At 35.9% G+C, this 9,621-nt stretch overlaps 1 pseudogene; it reads left to right on the plus strand.

Moving 5' to 3' along the window:
• Nucleotides 1–8,950: 8,950 nt before the first annotated feature.
• Nucleotides 8,951–9,015, plus strand: LOC114208873 (U4 spliceosomal RNA; annotated as a pseudogene).
• The last annotated feature ends 606 nt before the right edge of the window (nt 9,016–9,621 follow it).

Raw genomic sequence — 9,621 nt, forward strand, 5'->3', positions numbered from 1 at the left:
TTTGAAGAGTAGCGAATTCCTTATCAGACTTGTGTATTCCCACACTGCTCTTTACACTCCTGGGAACTCGGCAAATCTGCCAATTTTATCAAGTGTTTTTTGTTTTTTTGTTTGTTTCTTTTGTTTTTTTCTGTTTCCTAATATCCCTCCATGTGTATATCTCACTTCTCTAGAGCATGCAGCAACTTCAAATTCCATATCATTAAAAACAAAATTTAACCAGGGGGAAATTTAAAGACAAAGACACATACAACAACAAAATTTTGAAAAGCATTCATTTCATTTATCATCCTCCCATCTCACCAGGATTTATGTTCTAAAGAAAATTCTTCCACATACTTAGGGACCGACTCTCAAATCTACTAGATAGGAGGTCCTTGGGTGAGAGACAAAGAATCAGAATTCTACCCTAAGATCCCGTAGATCCCCACTTGGGTATTTTCTACACAGAGGGAAAAAAAAATAACTGTCACAAAAAAGTTAATCAACTACAGCAATTTCAACAATTATCTTATATTGCTTTGTAGATTTAAAAAATATAAAATAAAAACAACTGGAGTATACTGGTAAGCTCAGCTTTCACAGAAGGTAAACCTGGATCCATTTTTGACAGCTCCCTTTCTCCATGTGTGCTCTTGAGCACGTTATTTCACATCTCTTTGCCTCGGTTTTATCACTGGTAAGACAGGTATAACAGTGGCATTCACCTCCTAGAATTGTTTTAAGAATTAAAATTAGTATGGCAGGTAACATGTTTAAAGCGGTGACTGGGGAAAAAAAAAAAAAGAATGGAACTGGTATTAACTATCACTTACATTTGTTTCTCAGGAGTCTTATGCTTTTGAATAATTTTAATTTCTCCATTTTATAGACAAGAATGAAAAGGAGCCTCCATTACTATGGGTGATGTGTATCTGAAGACCTTAGGTATTTTGACTTCAAATCATGTGTTCTTCCCTTACTGGATGACATTTTGTCAGATGACACTTCCATTTTTTTAAAGCAATCATCACTTTCTAAAATAACTTTTTATGTAATATGTCTGTTGCCCTCACATCTCCACTAAGATGTAATTTGGATGATGGCACCGTGTTTGCCTTGTTCATGGAAATATCTCTGGGACTTGAAACTGTGCCTGCCACATAAGTATCTATAAAGTGAATGAATGAATGAATGATTAGACTATAGAGTATATCTGTGTTGGGGGGGTTGGTATTTTCAGTCTTTCCTCCCTTCACAGAGGAGCTTATACCACCTCTGTTAAATACTTCTTCACAGGTCCAGGGTCACAAAACAAAAGAGGAATTATTGATATTGTGATTGGCCAGAACTTGACCTATTGAATAAAACGATTATCATCAGCGAGGTAGGCTCTACTCTTTCTCACTTCCTGTTGCACTCCATGTAGCAACAGGACAGATGAATCAGAATCCTCTTTTTTTTTTTTTTTCTGTTGCTTCCATGTAATTATGAAGGTGAGTGGACTTAAGTGGTCACCTTAGGGAATGACACTTGGTCTAAGGCTTCACAATATATTGATCAAGGCTGAAGGAAAAGCTAAGCACTGGCCCAGGGTAAGAACTAAGTATGAGACCCCACTGGCTTAAGTCTTAGTGTTAGTGTTAACAAACCTTTCTGTCTGAGTTCTACAGCTAGTAACTAAGAAGATCTTGGCTTCCATGTTGTCATTGTTCTCTGCATTTAGATTCCTTAGAACATCAGAAGCCATGAAGGGATGATTGGCTGGACAGGAAAGAATTTGGAGAATCTTGGGTCCTTGACCATGATATCACTAAGTATTCAGCTTCATCCTCTAGTAGGCCTCCTATCTTGCATTGCTGTGAACTAGCTTAGAGTGGCAACAAACTTTGGAGAAAACAGAGAACTTTGTTGCTTTTGATTAATTTAATGCCAGCTGTGTTGAAGCTATCCACCTAAGACCATGTATTCCTGAACACCACAGGTTTTCAGGTTTGCAAAACCCCTGTGTATATCTACACCTAGGTACTCTATATGGGGAAGTATATAACTTAGCGATCAAAAGCTTTGGGCTTTGAGATCAGAAAAATATTGTGATTCTTCCACTTAATAGGTTGTGATATTGAGAATGAAACTAAGACTTGATTTATTCATCAGTAAAATGTCAATAATGCCTGAGAAAATTAAATTGGATAGTGTTTGCAAAATGCTTAGTCTAGTCCCTGGTGCCTTCTAAAGGGAATCAGACTGGGCAGTAATAGTGAAGTGTGTATTAGTGTGTATGTGTATAGGTTGTGGTGAGGGTGAAGGGCTTGTAATTTGCCTGTATGTAGCAGCACGCACATACCAGAATCACAGGGAATATGGGCAGATTGTAACAGGCAAAGAATTGATATGTCATAAATCACTTTATATAAATAAAAGGAAATCACCTTGTGTTATTTTAAATCACCTCACTTTTGCCTTCTCAGTTAGAAGAGAAACACAGAGGCAGGGACAGGCCCAGCATATTTTTCAGAAGCTGAAGAATGAAAGTATGTAGAAAGCAACCACTGACTGCACGCAAGATGCTTGATGTGGTTTCAAGCAGGTGTACCTACTGAATTTTGACAACTACTATATGAGAAAGAAGCAACTGGTAATTGTGAGGCCATCAACAATGCTATTGTAGGAAACTGGGTCATGGCTTGGCTCCAGATCATGGAACATCTACTGGGGGGTGAGCACCATAATCACAGACACATTTCTTCCCCAGCTCTATTCCACAATTGCAAACTTTAAGTTCTGTTCCCAATGTTTTCATTATGCAACCAAGGAATTTTGTGTTCTGGGTGTGGATAGGATTTGAAATTGACAAAACTACTGGGTTTCTTAAGTTTCCAAGGACCCTGGCTTTGTTTACACTTTTGCACCTTTTGTTTCAGTGACACAGTGTGTCAGCACCTCTGAGAGAAGTTCCTTGAGGGAACTGAAAGGTGGCTCTTCTGGAGAATTGTTGACAGTTATGACCCAAGCCTTGCAATCTGCATTATGTGGGTTTGATGAATATTTATGAAAACAGTCAATGTGCCAGTCACAGTGAGAATTTCATTTCAGGACAATTTTGTCACTCATTTCTTATAATAACCTTGTGTGGGAGCTGTCAGTGTTGTTTTCTGAACTAACAATACAGAAACAGACCTTGTCCAAGGTCACACAGCAAACTTGTGGTTGGGCTAAATCTACTATCAAAATGTTATTTTTCTAGGTTTATTGTTCTAATTATTTCCTAATTAGACTGAGAATCTGTCTTTAAGTAATGGAATCATAGTATTTCTTAAAAATATAAACTTTGTTTGTCCTATTTATTTCTCTTTAAAACCCTATATGAATTAGTGTTTCAAAATGTGGAAAGAAAGCCCTAGAGTAATACATCTTAATTTGTGGTTCTGTACTCTTCCTTGGATGGACCTTAGGATGCCTGAACTTATTTACATTTCACTTCATCTGCATGCATATGCACACTGTGTAAAGATAGGGCCAGAATATTCTCCAAGTCCTCTGAGAATTTCCAATGCCACAAAACAGATAACAATTGTAAATTCTTGTTAAAATAGAAAATAATTCTATAAACATTTCTTTCCTAATCAAACATTTCTGCTTATTTGACCCAAAGAGAAATAACACATAGCAAATTAAGAGATACCATTCTCATTATTTTCATTCCATCCTAGAAGAAATGTGAGTGCCGAGGTCTCTAGAGAGTGAGCTTCCTTATTAACTATCACTTACAGAAGATCATTTAAATATGAATTGCCTTCATTTTTAGTCAACCTGAACATTGATTTAAACCCATGGAGATCAACCTAAATTCTAGACAGAGAAACAGAAAGGATGATTATGAGTTCAACTGGAAAATAAGAGGCCCATTATGTTTCAGAATCATGTCTGGTTAAAATTAATAGCATTTCCTATCTTGGATTTTGAAATTTGGGAAGTTCTAACTGATTTTTATCATGCTATTTTAATGTAGAAGGGTGGAGTGTTGGGTAAGCAAGGAAATAAAAGAAACACACTCAAAAAGGTACCATCAGGAGAAATGATTGAGTCAGTACAGATTAATTCCATGCTAATCCATTATGATTTGAAAGGCTGCTAATTAGTTATTGAGGTTCCCAATTACTTGGATACAGAGCAAGGCCTTAATGGACCTTCATCAAAAGAAGACAGATCACTTTTCAACATTATTTTAAAGGAACAAAAATTTACTGTAATCTAATTTTTTTGAAGATTTTATTTATTTATTTTGACAGAAAGAGACAGTGAGAAAGGGAACACAAGCAGGGGGAGTGGGAGAGGGAGAAGCAGGCTTACCCCAGAGCAGGGAGTCCCACGTGGGGCTCAATCCCAGGACCCTGAGATCATGACCTGAGCCGAAGGCAGACGCTTAATGACTAAGTCACCCAGGCGCCCTTGTAATCTATTTTTTTTTAAATGATTGTCCATCCAGGTTTATGGTCTGTATTTGTAATTCTTTGTCAGGTTTTGGTGTAGTGGTTATGTTAGCTAAAGAAATGAATTGTGAAGTGTCCCTTTCTCTACTTTTTATAGATATTGTCTTACCCTTAAATGTTTGACAGAATTCACAAGTAAAACCATCTGAACCTGTAGTGTTTTTTATCAGAAGGTCACTGACTATAAGTCATTTCTTAAATATATAGAGGCTATTCAGATTATTTTGTCTTAAGTTAGGTTTGGTAACATGCTTTAAAAATGCCTTTTTCATCAGAATTATTGAATTAATTGGAATAAATTGGCTCATAATATTCATTTATTCTTCTTTATAATTTCATTAGATGCCATAACGATGTTTCTTCTTTCACTGCTGATATTGGTAACATTTTCTTTCTTTCTTTCTCTTTCTTTTTCTCTTTCTTTCTTTTCTCTAATTACTCTGCTAGCGTTTATTTATTTTTTTAAATATTTTATTTTTATTTATTTGAGAGACAGAAAGAATGAGAATATGAGAGAGAGAGAGAGAGCAAGTGAGCACAAGCCAGATGCAGGGGGCTGGGGAAGGGCAGAAAGAGAGGGGCAAGTCAGACACCCCACTGAGCAGGGAGCCCAAAACAGGCTCCACATGGGGCTCATCCCAAGGTCCTGGGATCATGACATGAGCTGAAGTCAGATGCTTAACCGACTGAGCCACCCAGGTACCCTAGTGTTTATTAATTAAAAAAAATAAAGCAAGAAATAATGAACTGTGAGGTTTGTTAATTTTATTTATTGTTTTACTATCAATTCCATTAATTTCTGCTAATATTTGAAAGCAATTTTTAGATTTTGAAATGTACCCTTTTGTATGTGAATTTCTAACTATTTACTACTTCATATATTTTGTGACATTAATAAATCATGTTTCTGTCTCCCCAAATGGTTATCTAATTTCAGGCATATTACCTACAAAGCAGCCAAAATAACGAATTTTTTTTAAGAGGAATCATGTACAACTTGCTTTTAGGCTTTAGTTGTTTTATTTATTAGGGAATGCTAGATCAGTTGCTATCATTGTTTTATCTCGACATACTGATAAAATCAGTAATTATTTCTATCCTACAAAAATGGATTTTATGTACTTTGAAAAATAATAATTAAATTATAAAATAACAGTTAATGGACACAAGCTGGAAATTGCATCAGTTAAGGGAGAGCAGGCTAAAAATTCCATCACTTTTAAGATTTATTCAGCACAGAGAAGCTTCCAAGAAAACAAGAAAAAAATTGGTTTATGGGCTCTTTCTGCATTAGTATCTATTATTTTCAAGATTTACTCAACTGTTCCAAAAGGACACATTAGTCAAAGTGAATACTCAGGTATAAATCAAAATTGTCTCCTTTAGGCCATCTAATATCCTATTGCAATACTAATATGGTTCATAAAAACATTTTATACTGAAAATGAATGAATATTGCTGGAAATGGAAAGTGCAAAGCTTTTTCTTTTCTTTGTCAATCTTCCAGCCTTATAAATATCAGATTCACTATCTAACATATTTGAATCACTAGATAGCATTAGTTTCTTTGGTTTTAAAATAATTTCTGGAATTCTAACATTTTCTGTACTCCCTGTAGATCATATAAACCACTGATTATTTATGATAATGGGGAACTCAAGAATGTGTAGTTGAAATCCATAGATAACATAAAAAAAATCATCAATAGCAAAATTGATTGATTATAATTTTACCTCTGTCAATTCCTCATTCATAGGAAGGGACTGACAGTAAGGTCAAGGTCAATTTTGGATATGCTCTACCTTATCCAAAAGGTAGAATGTGGATGAAAAAAGAAAGAAAGCATTTTAGATAATTTGCAAAAATTATTTATAGCTACAGAACTTATCATTCAAATTTTTGAGCTGAGATTTTATTAATCTTCAATCTGAATTTCTCCTTAAAAAAACAAACAAAAACAATGAAAATTAGTAACAACAGCCACAGATCCTGTGCATGAAGTTTTGGTTTTCCTACTCTCAAAATCTGCCATGCATTCTGCTGTCTTATATATTTTCTAATGATAATCTTCTATCTCTGTAAGTGTGATGGCTTGGGGGGTGTTTTGGGAAGAGATAAAATTTTAAATCAGTCAATTTGGACAAAACAGATAGCACTTCAAAATCATGTGAACCAATCCCTTATAACATATTTGTTTCTATACATGTACACATCTGTATTATTTAGGATCCTCTGGTCCGTTTGAGAATCCAACTTTCCCTATGAAGGAAAAGAAAGAAGGAGAAAATGGATACTACGTCTGAAAATCCTCTGGTAGCACATGCACCCATCCCTTCTTTGCTCAGTGGAAACAGAAGGAATTAACAGACTGTGATTATCTCTCATTCTTATTCAATAACACACTACGAGGTTTTGTGGGTCTTTCCTGAGAAGAGAATTCGTATATCCGTAGTAACATGATTGAAAAGGTGTCCTATTGAAAGTTTCTCTTTGGTTAAAAATTTGTATAGCTTATTTCCTATGTTTCAGTTATATATTTTTGAAAAACTTGTCTCTCAATTCCAAAATGAAGTAACATTTAGGTGGATGTTGCCACTCGATCTGGTGGAGACTGGTTTCAGATAGACAGAAATGAGGACCCATTATGCACACTGCCTTGAAAACCCCCCAAAAACTGAATCAGCACTGGGATCAAGGGTCAGTCTTCACAGAGCCAATTAAGACATCTACTTCAGGCAGAGTCTAGAATCCATAAGCATAATATTTACCTTGCATTTTCAAAGATAAAAGGGCAGCAAAACAATTTGGGGTATTTTTTTTTCTTCTTCTTGGATGTCTTGGGATTTTCTTCTCTAAAAGCAAATCCTTAAGACCTAGCACAGAAGAGAAGCAAATTGGCAAGTTCTGAAAGAGTACCATTGAAATCTATCTGTGGAATTCACTCAGGAAGAAGCACCAATGGGAGACAGCTCCATAGACTTGGTACATTTCCCTGACAATGAATTTGATCATCAAATCAGAGCAAAGTGTTCTTACAGATGATGAAAAGTGATGTATGCAAAACTCACAGAACCTGTATGTTGATCATGGACAATGTTAAGAGGGCTAATCAATAAAAAACTCTATTTTCTCTCCCACTATTTCTTTGGAATTTTATCTCAATAGGGGGATTCTTTCTATTTCTTAGATGAAAACTCCAAAGGCTCACAGTTGTTGTGCTCATTCTCTGGCAAAGTCTTAAGTGTACTTTCAGTTGCAGTTAAAGTCTCTGTTAAAATACCTAGTCCCATGCAATAATTAAAATACCCTATATTTCCTCAAGTGCAGAAGTTATATGTTAAATTTCTTAGTACTGATACTGAAGGTTCCCCTCACCTGGCTTAAGTTAGTAGGATAGTAAATACCTCCATACTCTCCTTCTTTTGAAGGGAGACTCCAAAACAGTTTTCGTCAAGAAAATACTATTCACAAAATCATTTCTGAAACATATTTTACATATTTATCAGTTGATTGAGAGGCATTAATAAATTTTAAGCCATCAATATGACATTTGCTTTGAATATTTGTATTTTGTTCTGGCACCTAAATTTGGTATCTGCATCTTCAGATCTCAGTTGCAATTTAAATGTAATCACTCCATTCCATAATGAGAAATTATCTGAAACAGAGAAACCATTATCAAATTAGGGCACGTCTGTGAAGTGAGCATTAGGAGAAATATTCACCTGGTGAGCTCTACAGGTTAGGAGAATTCTGGGGATGAACACATTGCTCGTAAAGTTGAAGCAAATAGCAATTCCCCAGAAGAAAGAAATCCTTGGAAACATGAGATCAATTTCAGAGTCAGATCAATTCCTATTACAAAGCAGACAGTTGCTACAAGAAAGAAATCCCACATATGTGAGACACATGGGAGAAAAGCACATTAAACACACCTCGTGTCAAATTAAACATCAGAGCATTTATGCAGTCAAAGTTCCATGGAAATAATGAATGTGGGAAATCCTTCACCAAGAATTCCTCCCTTGCAACATCAGAGGATTCATATTGGAGATAAATGCTATGAATTCAGTGAAAATGGGTAAGGCTTCAATCAAAAGAAGCAACTTTTCTAAAATGAGAGACTCCACACTAAAGACAAACTCAGTGAACGCAATGGGCCTAGAAGTCTTCACTGTGAAATAATGTTCTCATTAAACACTATGTGATCTGCAATATATTGGTTTTCTTCTCATAATATCATTCCACCTTCTTTAAAATTAGATCTAGACAAATAATCTCACTATGCATGGCAGGACTGTAAGGATTCCTGATTTGCAAAACACTTTGATTATCTAAGAATTAAACTTTATTCTGGAAAGATGCCAGTGGGACCACTGTTGCATCTAGAAGAGTTTGGGTGTGAGGAGAGACCAAATGTCATTACCATCAATGTGGCAAAATATGAATAATTATTGCAATTATTCATTTGATGCTTTAGTTTTGCACAGTGGCAGTATCGTAGCCAATGAGGTTTATCCGAGGCATGATTATTGCTAATTCATTTGATGCTTTGATACTTAGTGGCTGTTCATGTGTGAGGCATTGTGTGGGTAAGCAAGACCTTGCTACCACACTTTCAATGAACTACAACTCATTAGGGGGATCCTTTTTTTTATGTAGTTTTTTTATTGTTATGTTAATCACCATATATTACATAATTTGTTTTGGTGTAGTGTTCCATGATTCATTGTTTGTTCATAACACCCAGTGCTCCATGCAGAATGTGCCCTCTTTAATACCCATCACCAGGCTAACCCATCCCCCTACCCTCCTCCCCTCTAGAAACCTCAGTTTGTTTTTCAGAGTCCATCATCTCTCCTGGTTCATCTGGGGGATCTTTTTAACATTTCCCTATTTCTAGGAGATGTCTCAACTCATTTCCAAGTCAGCAATGAAAACACACTTGCATTTTGGTAAATCAGCTCTAGAGCACAAAGAATGATCAAACAGAGGGGCTATGGTTAAAAAGGTAGACTCCCCTTCATTTTGATTTTAAGTGGGTTCCTAGGCTTCATATTGGATTCACTGAATCAGAATCCCTAGAGACACAGCTCCTGATCTGCAATCTACTAAGCAACCCTGGTGAGGCTGAGGCATGAGGCTGAGA

The sequence above is a fragment of the Eumetopias jubatus genome, unplaced genomic scaffold (genome assembly GCF_037043125.1).
Source record: "Eumetopias jubatus isolate StellerSeaLion01/CBP00866 unplaced genomic scaffold, mEumJub1_p1.0 scaffold_7, whole genome shotgun sequence".
Taxonomy (NCBI): Eukaryota; Metazoa; Chordata; class Mammalia; order Carnivora; family Otariidae; genus Eumetopias; species Eumetopias jubatus.